At 43.6% G+C, this 10,861-nt stretch overlaps 1 protein-coding gene across 1 annotated transcript in view; it reads left to right on the plus strand.

The window, feature by feature from the left end:
- Positions 1-2,582: 2,582 nt before the first annotated feature.
- carhsp1 (calcium regulated heat stable protein 1) overlaps positions 2,583-10,861 on the plus strand; it is a 21,293-nt gene continuing 13,014 nt past the window's right edge. The window contains exon 1 of the mRNA XM_080524135.1: positions 2,583-2,802. The gene's annotated coding sequence lies outside the window, so the exon portion shown is untranslated. The remainder of the gene's footprint in view (positions 2,803-10,861) is intronic.

The raw sequence follows: 10,861 nt of genomic DNA on the forward strand, positions 1-10,861 counted from the left end.
CCCAACCCTGGATGACACACACTATTTTGACATTGTAATTCATTTGTCTTAAGTGCAGGGGGTCTGAGAGGGGAAGGTTTTTACAAACGGACGGTGTATTCTAGGAATAATGAAAGTAGTATCGATGTTGATGGGTAGAACTACTCAGGCTGACCTGTGATTGCAGAAAAAAAAGATCTGCAAAACTCAAATGACACTATTCCAGAGGAGGCTGCTGGAGGTAGGAATCGGGAGGATAGGCTCAATGGAATCCATGGAATGGAATGAGGAATGGTATCCAATACTATTCATCAACCTCTGCTCCCCTATATGACTGAATCCATACTAGTAACCCAAATGTTCGGTACAAATCTCTCTTTGACCACAATGTGTGATCATGTGACAGTCAGTTACTGTAGTGTACAGCACTGGTGATCAGAGGGGTATTCCATCAATGTCGCTAAAGGAAAAAAACAGGCTTATTTTGATAAATCTCGCAAGTTATCAAAAATAAGCCTGGATTTTCCTTAAAGTAACGTTGGTGGAATACCCCCCTGAACAACATAGGCCAAAGGTAGTGCAGAGGGGATAGTGTGTCATTTGAGACATTGCCACGGTATTCACCCAGAGGTAGTTTGTGTAAATACAAAATATATAATGTCCTTTTTTTTCCAATGGCTGAAGAATGGATGGTTTTTAAACTAATGTTTGTGATTGCAACTTGAGCTGATTTTTATGTTGTTGTTTTTTTGTTTTGTTTTTAATCTTTTGGTTTGTCTGTTGTCTTTTATGTTAAAGGATTAATAGGTGATAGAACTTTCATTTGTTTTGAAGGGATCATTCCCACAGCACTGCATGACGTTTTCATTATTAAGGGAATACCTTACTAACCCTTGAATTGATCTTGTCTATCACAAAATACTTTTATGGATTATATTTCAATTGCCGGAAGAGGGACAAAGTGAATTTGTATCCCAATTGAAATAAAGAATCATACAGCAATAGGGATGTAATTTACTATATCAATTGATGATTCGATGATGATGATAATAATAATAATAATAATAATAATAGAATTGTTAAGTATTACTTGCTTACAGAAATCGATCGCTCTATAAAGTAGCGATGATATTCGTGTATGCAGACCTTATCCCCTAATGAAAATGGTGTTATAGCGCTCTCTGCTGGTCATGCTAAGGGAGTGAGTGCCTCCTACCAGACCACTTTTACCACTTCAGGGGGGTATTCCATCAACGTAGCGAAAGGACAATCCAAGTTTATTTTGATATATCCCGCGAGATTTATTTATTTTTAAATTCAGCCTTATTTTGATAAGTCTCGCGACTTGTCAAAATGTCTTATCAAAATAAGCCTGGACTTTCCTTTAGGAACGTTGATGGAATACCCCCCAGAAGCTGTTCTATATCCCCTTCATTTCTGTTTGTTTGGTTTCACATGTACAGTATTAAGTACGCAGGCTATTTATTGCTTCTGTTAATTTCAAAGTGTATCCAACAAAAATCACCTGTTATTTTATCAGCATACATCGAAGTTCATACCGTTTCTGGTTGGTCGTGCAACTATGTGTGTGTGTTCCACCAATCATACATGTTCAAGATGTTTGAACCAACAGCTCAGAAGAAAAAATAAATGATTTTGCAAAGTCATAATGTTGTCGTTGTTTGTCGGTATGGGACGTTGTTTGTCGGTATGGGAAGAAAAAATAAATGATTTTGCAAAGGTGTGTGTGTGTGTGTGTGTGTGTGTGTGTGTGTGTGTGTGTGTGTGTGTGTGTGTGTGTGTGTGTGTGTGTGTGTGTGTGTGTGTGTGTGTGTGTGTGTGTGTGTGTGTGTGTGTGTGTGTGTGTGTGTGTGTGTGTGTGTGTGTGTGTGTGTGTGTGTGTGTGTGTGTGTGTGTGTGTGTGTGTGTGTGTGTGTGTGTGTGTGTGTGTGTGTGTGTGTGTGTGTGTGTGTGTGTGTGTGTGTGTGTGTGTGTGTGTGTGTGTGTGTGTGTGTGTGTGTGTGTGTGTGTGTGTGTGTGTGTGTGTGTGTGTGTGTGTGTGTGTGTGTGTGTGTGTGTGTGTGTGTGTGTGTGTGTGTGTGTGTGTGTGTGTGTGTGTGTGTGTGTGTGTGTGTGCGCCGGGGGGGGCGAGTTGAAGCATCACACTGCCTGATGAAAATAACCATTGATTTGTTATTTGGATTTCATGCAAACACATTTCGTACACCACCGTAGTCCACATAGGAAAAGTAGTTTTAGACCTACTACGTTGCAGTAAATCGTCTAGAGAAATAGAGTCCTGATATTTTCAATGGGGGTAGGCTATTTGATCTAACTTCTAATCAGCTAGCTAGTAAAACAAATGTTTAGATTGTCTGAGGACTGTGTGTTACTGTGCTCTGTGTGCATGTTAACGGGGCTCTCTTTGATGAGTTACGGTAATGAATGTACTAGCCTACTCCATGACGTCACCGCTAGATCAAAGAGACTAGGTCACGCCTATCGGGACACGCTCAGACTGAGAGAGAGAGAGAGAGAGAGAGAGAGAGAGAGAGAGAGAGAGAGAGAGAGAGAGAGAGAGAGAGAGAGAGAGAGAGAGAGAGAGAGAGAGAGAGAGAGAGAGAGAGAGAGAGAGAACGCGCAGTTAAAGCAACATTCACCGTTGTCGTGTTTGTGCATTTTTTCCCTCCCAACAAATATTTGGAGGTGTAAAGAAAAGGCTTCCAATCAAAACAAGAACATCGTCAGCATCTTGTAGGAGTTACTGTCACTGTTGACACAGAGGAACAACTCTCCTGCTTTCTCCTGCGAAGTTCGGAAAAGGTGAGTGATGCGCTGTACTTCAAAGCTTCAAAAACTCCATTCATAAACAACATTGATTCAACTGTAATAATAATAATAATAATAATAATAATAATAATAAGAAGAAGAATCTTTATTTGTATAGCACTTTTCCTGCAAACGGATCCAAGCGGTCTATCTTGAATTGATAGCATAGAGGTATGAGATGTTTTTGTTATGCCATATTCCAGATAATAGTTCATAGATAATGATTTATGGGTTGTAGGCAATGGTAGTATGGGCGATTTTTGTGTGAGTCCAGTATGGAGGGACAGAACAGAAGCGCGACATATTACAGCGTTCAAGGCTGACAATAATTTCGCTTTTAAAACTAGACGCGCTTAAATTGACGCCAACAACAACAGCTTATTGTGTAAAAGTTGAACGATTTCCGTTGGTTTAGGAAAATGAACTAATTGTTTTTTTTGTTTTTGTTTTACCTTACATCCGTGTGTGATTGCCAAACTGCTGAAGTTGGACTGGAAGTGCATTCATTTCCAGAGGGAGGGCTCGGGTGGGTGGGCGGTATACAGCGACAAACAAGGTGGCTTAAGGCCTTCGTACAGAAAGAATGGGTCTAACGTTTGGCCAGTAGTTCCTGCAGCTTGTCCCTGTGTATAAGAGCGATCTACCTTTGATATCCCTCGGTTTTACAATGTTTAAACACATTGTACACATAAGGGCACTTCCTCTATAGTGATTCTACACTGAGGGAGTGGGATGGATGGATAGATAGATATACACTCCCAGAACACTTTATTAGGAACACATATACCTGTCAACAGTCCAAGCTGGTGGAGGTGGTGTAATCTTGTGGTGAATGTTTTCTTGGCACACTTTGGGCCCATTAATACCAATCAGTCATCGCTTGAATGCCACAGCCTATTTGAGTATTGTTGCTGACCATGTGCATCCTTTCATGGCCACAATGTCTCCATCTTCCAGCATCATAATAAGAATGCACCATGTCACAAAGCAAAGGTTGTCTGAAACTGGTTTCATGAACATGACAGTGAGTTCTGAGTTCTTCAGTGGCTTTCCCAGTCACCAGATCTGAATCCAATAGAACACGTTTGGGAAGTGGTAGAATGGGAGATTCACAGCTTAAAAGTGCACCTGAAACATGGAACAGGAATTGTGTGATGCAATCATGTCATCCTGGACCAGAATCTCAAATCTCAAATCTTGAGATTCTCATCTCATCTTGTGGAATCAATCAATGGCATGAAAAATAATTGAGGCTGTTTTGAGAGCAAAGGGAGGCCCTACCTACCCAGTATTAGTATAGTGTTCCTAATAAAGTGTTCAGTGAGTGTAGTGTATGTATGTTTTGAAAACTCTCTCAGATAACATTGACTGTGTTGTCAATACAGAACCTCAACTCATTGCCATTGCCGTTCAATAAATCATTAGGGGTATTGTGTGAGCTATGCCTCCATGTAGACCAGAGGAGTCTGGTGGAGGTAGAAATCGGGCTATTGTAATGCATGGACTGGAATGGTGTCAAACATGTGTCTGAATGAGGAATGGAATTAATTTCTTCATTCCATTCTATGCATCACAATGAGCCTGCCCTCTGTTGTCTAACTGCATCAGCCTCCTCTATTCAACTCTGTACCCAGTAACCTCATCCACAATCAGCATGCTAGAATAAGCCTATGTTATTTCCAGACTTTACTGTAGTAGTTGAACTTGTATTGGGAAACATTGTTGTTATTGTTATAAAGTCATTGCTAAAAGGCGCTGGAAAGGTTTGGGGATTGGATTTATTTATGAGGGAAGAGAATCTTCTAGAGCTTCTGGTCTAGTCTGGGCTGTTATTGGTTTACACAACAAAAAAATGTGTGTGTGTGTGATTTTTAGTAAAGCCTCAGAGCACTGGTGAAAGGTGATTGTTTGAGAGTTAACTTTGACATATAATCTGTCAGGGTGTGGTTGTTTCTTGTAAACAGATTCACACACACACACACACACACACACACACACACACACACACACACACACACACACACACACACACACACACACACACACACACACACACACACTCATACACATACTCACAGTCAGTCCTAAACATGTTTTTGCTTGTTCATTTGCCTGAGTGCTCTCCAGCAAGTAGCAGTATTATTGTATGCCTCTCAGCCCCAAAAACAGGAACTGGCTTTTTTTTATTTTTATGTTACATTCAGTAGAAACAAAAGCATTTTCCACACTTTGACCCACTTATGCAGTTTAGCTTGAAGACTACTGAGGCTGGATAACACAGTCTCTCAGCGATTTGACAGCCCTTGTGTTTACGAGCCTCTGGTAGGAGTGATGGTTATAGATAGATATTTTCAGGGCAGATGCTGTTGTGCAACCTGATATGTGGACATGGTCCCTAGTGGCTTTTGACACTAGGCCATAAGGCAATGAAAATGGAAGGAGAGAGAGAGAGAGAGAGAGAGAGAGAGAGAGAAATGGCAATGGTACTGTACACCAGTGGGGTGTCCCTATAGTTTTACCTGACGTACTGTACACCAGTGGGGTGTCCCTATAGTTTTACCTGACGTACTGTACACCAGTGGGGTGTCCCTATAGGTTTTACCTGACGTACTGTACACCAGTGGGGTGTCCCTATAGTTTTACCTGACGTACTGTACACCAGTGGGGTGCTTTAGGTTTTACCTGACGTACTGTACACCAGTGGGGTGCTATAGGTTTTACCTGACGTACTGTACACCAGTGGGGTGCTATAGGTTTTACCTGACGTACTGTACACCAGTGGGGTGCTATAGGTTTTACCTGACGTACTGTACACCAGTGGGGTGCTATAGGTTTTACCTGACGTACTGTACACCAGTGGGGTGCTATAGGTTTTACCTGACGTACTGTACACCAGTGGGGTGCTATAGTTTTACCTGACGTACTGTACACCAGTGGGGTGCTATAGGTTTTACCTGACGTACTGTACACCAGTGGGGTGCTATAGGTTTTACCTGACGTACTGTACACCAGTGGGGTGCTTTAGGTTTTACCTGACGTACTGTACACCAGTGGGGTGCTATAGGCTTTACCTGACGTACTGTACACCAGTGGGGTGTCCCTATAGTTTTACCTGACGTACTGTACACCAGTGGGGTGTCCCTATAGTTTTACCTGACGTACTGTACACCAGTGGGGTGTCCCTATAGTTTTACCTGACGTAGTTTACACCAGTGGGGTGTCCCTAATAGTTTCTCAGGGGAAGTTTACACCAGTGGGGTGCGTGCCTATAGTCTACTCCTCACGTCCTCCCTGTTAAATCTTCTCCTCCAATACGTTTGGAGAGGGAAGCGAGGAGAGCGAGGATGTGAGGAATACATACGATAGACTATCGGGACACCCTTGTGCTTAAAGGCCAGGGGCAAATTCCAGCTCCTCTAGAGAAACATGACTGGAATGGCACTGCTTATCTCTCTGTACCCCCCGAGGTCGGGAACGTATTCATGTGGGAAGTCAAAGGTCATAGTTGTTGCATAGCTAGACGTTAATAAATCATATACCCTCACCGGCCGCTTCAATAGGTCACTGGCTAGTGTCGGGTTGGACCCCCTTTTGCCTTCAGAACTGCCTTAATTCTTTGTGGAAGAGAAAGAGCAAGGTGCTGGAAACATTCCTCAGAGACTTTGGGCCATATTGACATTATAACATCACGCGGTTGCAAAGAAAATATCCTCCACACAGTGGAGTTTTAGATTTGTTTTCCAAATTATATCCTTTTAACAAAAGGAGCATTGTAATTAATTTTAACATGTTCAAATATTATTAGGCAGACTTTCTACAGTGTGTTCAGAGACTCGAGATAATAAAACAGCTGCTGTTGACGCTGAAAACCTGTGTAGGCCTACTTTTTTTCCACACAGAAGGAAAAGATCAGGAATCGATAAAGAATCGGACTGATAAGCAGAATTGATAATGGCTTCAGTATCGATAACATCTTATCAATTCCCATCCCTAGAGATAGAGACCTCTCTTCAGGTTCATGGGTTCAGACAGTATGAATTTCTGGAAATCTTAAATCATCCTGCTGTTCACACTCATATAACCTGACAGCTGCTAAGTTCACACTCATCTACCCTGACAGCTTGCCTGTATAGAAGAGAGGTGTTGTAGTTTGTTCTAAGGTTCAGGAATGAGCAACAGAAGGTATGATCAGTCAATGAAGATTCCATAAGATCCATAAGGCTTTTAAGTCGAACGGCGCAGCTGTCCGTCAGGAGAGGGATAGCGGATTCACACCCTGTGCTGGCTCAAACATTTACACACACACACACACACACACACACACACACACACACACACACACACACACACACACAAGGAGGTTGTGGGAAGGGGCAGACATTGTACCTTCCAGCACTGTTTCAACAACTATGGTTTCAAGTTTCAAGTTTATTATTACGTCACATTTCGGGTGTAAGAGGGAAAATATTCTTATGCTTCGGTTCCTGACATTGCAGCACAAGACATAAGGCAATAGGCATAATTCAAGATAATAATTTTTTAAAAAGTGACAGTACAGGACATACAGTAAGTGACAAAAGTGACTAGTGACATAAATAAGTGACAAAAATAATAAGACAGGATATAGTTAGCAGTATCTGGACATAATGGTGGAGCCTAGTCCCCTAGCCACTCAGCTCAGCTCTGTAGTGTGAATTGAGGTCTAGTGGGTTTGGTGCCTGCAGGGTATTGAGAGTCCTCAGGAAGGAACACAACAAGCAGGAGATACTGGTGGCCTTCTACCGCGGCGCAGTGGAGAGCATCCTCACCTACTGCATCTGCAACTGGTTCTCCAGCTGCACAACCGCAGAGAGAAATGCGCTACAGAGAGTCGTGAGAACAGCCCAGAAGATCACCGGCGCCCCCCTCCCCTCTCTGGAAGAGCTGTACAACACACGCTGCCTCAGGAAGGCCTCCAAGATCTCCAGAGACCCAACCCACCCTGGGTACGAACACTTTGCCCGGCTGCCCTCGAAAAGGCGGTACAGGACCATGGCCGCAAGGACAAACAGACTGAAGCTCAGCTTCTACCCCAGGGCCATCCAAGACCTAGGTTCTGGGCCCTGGACAGTCTGGACGGATTGATGGCAGCTGCTGGATTGAAAAAAATCAGGTGTAGTGCTGAGGCACAAATGTGTACATTTTAAGCCTGCAAACTGCGACACTTTAAATGAATGTGCAATAACACTATGTGCAATATGACAACCCTAGTCGTTTTATCTGTACAGTATAGTATAGTGGATAGTGTACATAGCCTTTATTTATGTAAACCAGCTCCTTCCCTTCTTTTTTCTTTTTTTTTTTTTTTTCTTTCCTAGCACCAGGGGAGCCACCCCTCCCAAATTTCGTTGTTTGGTACCTGTACTATAGCAATGACAATAAAGACCATTCATTCATTCATTCATAGTGGGTTTGGTGCCTGCAGGGTATTGCAGTAGTCAACAGGCACACTAGAAGCAGTGATGTCATTAGAGGTGTCAGGTTACGGTGGGGCAGGACAGGACTGTATTTGTAGTGAGACGACGGTGCTGATTGTATCTCTGATACTACAGTAGCCTACAAGAGGAACATATAAGCTCATATTACCACCACTACTGAATCTACTTATCTCAAAACCCGCTAAGCATTTACACTACTTAGGAAAGGATGGTTTTCATCCGTTTAAAGGGGAAAAGGTAGATACTTTCAGGTTTCGATTATAAGGGAGGAACACTTGGATGGATGACTTTCTCAGTGAATTGTGCGTTCAGTTGTGCTTTCTTGAAAAGTGCAGCCTCATCATCCTCCTATCATTGTCTTGTCATTAACTTGTCATCATCCACTCCTTTGTGGACAGCGGATGGACCTCCTCCATTAACTTGTCATCATCCACTCCTTTGTGGACAGCGGATGGACCTCCTCCATTAACTTGTCATCATCCGCTCCTTTGTGGACAGTGAGTGAAGGAAGTTGACCGATTTGATGATGCAGTATGATACACACACACACACACACACACACACACACACACACACACACAGACAGGCAGTGTGCTGCAGGTCGTCCTGCCCCAGGCCCCAACAATAGGTTGAGGTTAGTCTTAAAAGAAGCAACCGGTTTTGACTACCTAACTCAGGGCAGGCATGACCCCCTCCGGAATGCTTCCCGGATACCTAATGCATACATGCAGAGCAGGACTTAGCGGAGGCTGGTAGAGGTAGACATTCCCCACCTCCACCAGCTTCCCCTGGTAAGGACGCGTTCATTTCTGTATCTAATAAGGGGCGACCACATCGGGTGACATTGAAACAAATGGCTTGCTAACGAGCCCAGCATCGGCGAGGTTAGGGTGGAAACCAATGTTGAAGTAATAAGATAGAGAAGGAGAGAAAGCCTCTTCAGCCCAGGCCTGGAGCACCTATAGGGGGGTGAGTCATCGGTCTGGTGGCACACACACACACACACACACACACACACACTCGTACACACACACTCTGTATGCTTGGAGGGCTCTCTGAGACCAAAGGCAGCAGCAGCATCGCTGCTTCACAGCTGCCTTCATAAATATACTGGGGTCATGCTGATGCCAGAAGTGTTTGGACTGACATAATACACCTGACATGACTCATAGTACAGAGTGACCTGGAGAGAGAGAGAGAGAGACACACACACACACACACACACACACACACACACACACACACACACACACACCACTATAGGCAAGGCAAGGCAAGTTTATTTGTATAGCACATTTCATACAACAGGGGCGATTCAAAGTGCTTTATATATACGGTAGCATTAAAAAATACAGAAAAAGGAGGATAGTAAGAAAATAAAAAATGACAAGAATAGATATGGAAAATAAATAGATAAACATTTAACAATAAGACAATGAATAAAAACTGTTATTGATAAAAAAATAAAATAAACTGTTATTACTGCAACTGCATTCAAGCACTGCTCTTCCTGATATGGTGTGTGAGATTGCAGGTACTGCGTCTGTGTTTAGCCGCAATCTTATCTATAGACAGAAACAAGCTTGTTCTACCCTAACCCACTAACAAGAGGCAAGTGGTTTCTGTGACCCAGTGTTGCAGGTCAAGGACCCTCCTAGCTGTGTGCGTGTGCACGTGCGCGTGCGTGTGCTTGTGCGTGTGCTTGTGCGTGTGCTTGTGCGTGTGTGTGTCTCCCCACACGCGCCTCCCTGCTTTGGCCTGATCCCTTTTGGCCAGATATAGAATTACTGCCACAAACAAAATGGCTCTGCCCAAATAACAATAAGACAAAGGCTTGCGTAACACAGGGCTTTTACTCACCACCTTTCTATTGAAATCGAATCCAGCCCCCCCTGTGTGTGTGTGTTTGTGTGTGTGTCTGTGTGTGTGTCTGTGTGTTTGTGTGGTCTGCCTGTGGCTCTTATCAGGCTCATCCACACATTTGCATCCATCAGATCCCTCCCCTTCCACACAGAACAACTGTGTGTGTGTGTGTGTGTGTGTGTCACTATCCTCCTCTTCTTATCGCTGAGCCCCTCTCTTATTCACTGTTTCTTTCTCCCATTGCCTACTTTCCCTTCTCCTTTGTTTCTCTCCCTCTCTTCTCCTCTCTCCCCCCCCCTCCTCATCTATTGCTCTACAAGGGCACCTATGCAGTATGTGTTGTAAAGTTAACAGCTACAGTTTGGTTAAACATTCACAGCGGTGCTAGGCAGATAGCTAGCTAACAGAGCCGGCACGCCTCATTCGTCTTCCTGACAGGGCAGTCGTACCTGTTCTACATCACGCATTTCTATCTGAACATCCTGGGGAGGTGTTATAGTAGCTGAGGGATGTTCTAGTAGCTGAGGGATGTTACGTCCTGGGGTGGTGGTGTTACAGTAGCTGAGGGATGTTATAGTAGCTGAGGGATGTTACACTAGCTGATAGTGTTGTTCCGATACAATTTTTTGATCCCGATACCGATACCTGACCGTGCAGTACTTGCCGATACCGAGTACCGATCCGATACCACGGCGTTTGAAAAAACAAAACAA

Source organism: Nansenia antarctica, assembly GCF_963989245.1.
Source record: "Nansenia antarctica genome assembly, chromosome: 2".
Taxonomy (NCBI): Eukaryota; Metazoa; Chordata; class Actinopteri; order Argentiniformes; family Microstomatidae; genus Nansenia; species Nansenia antarctica.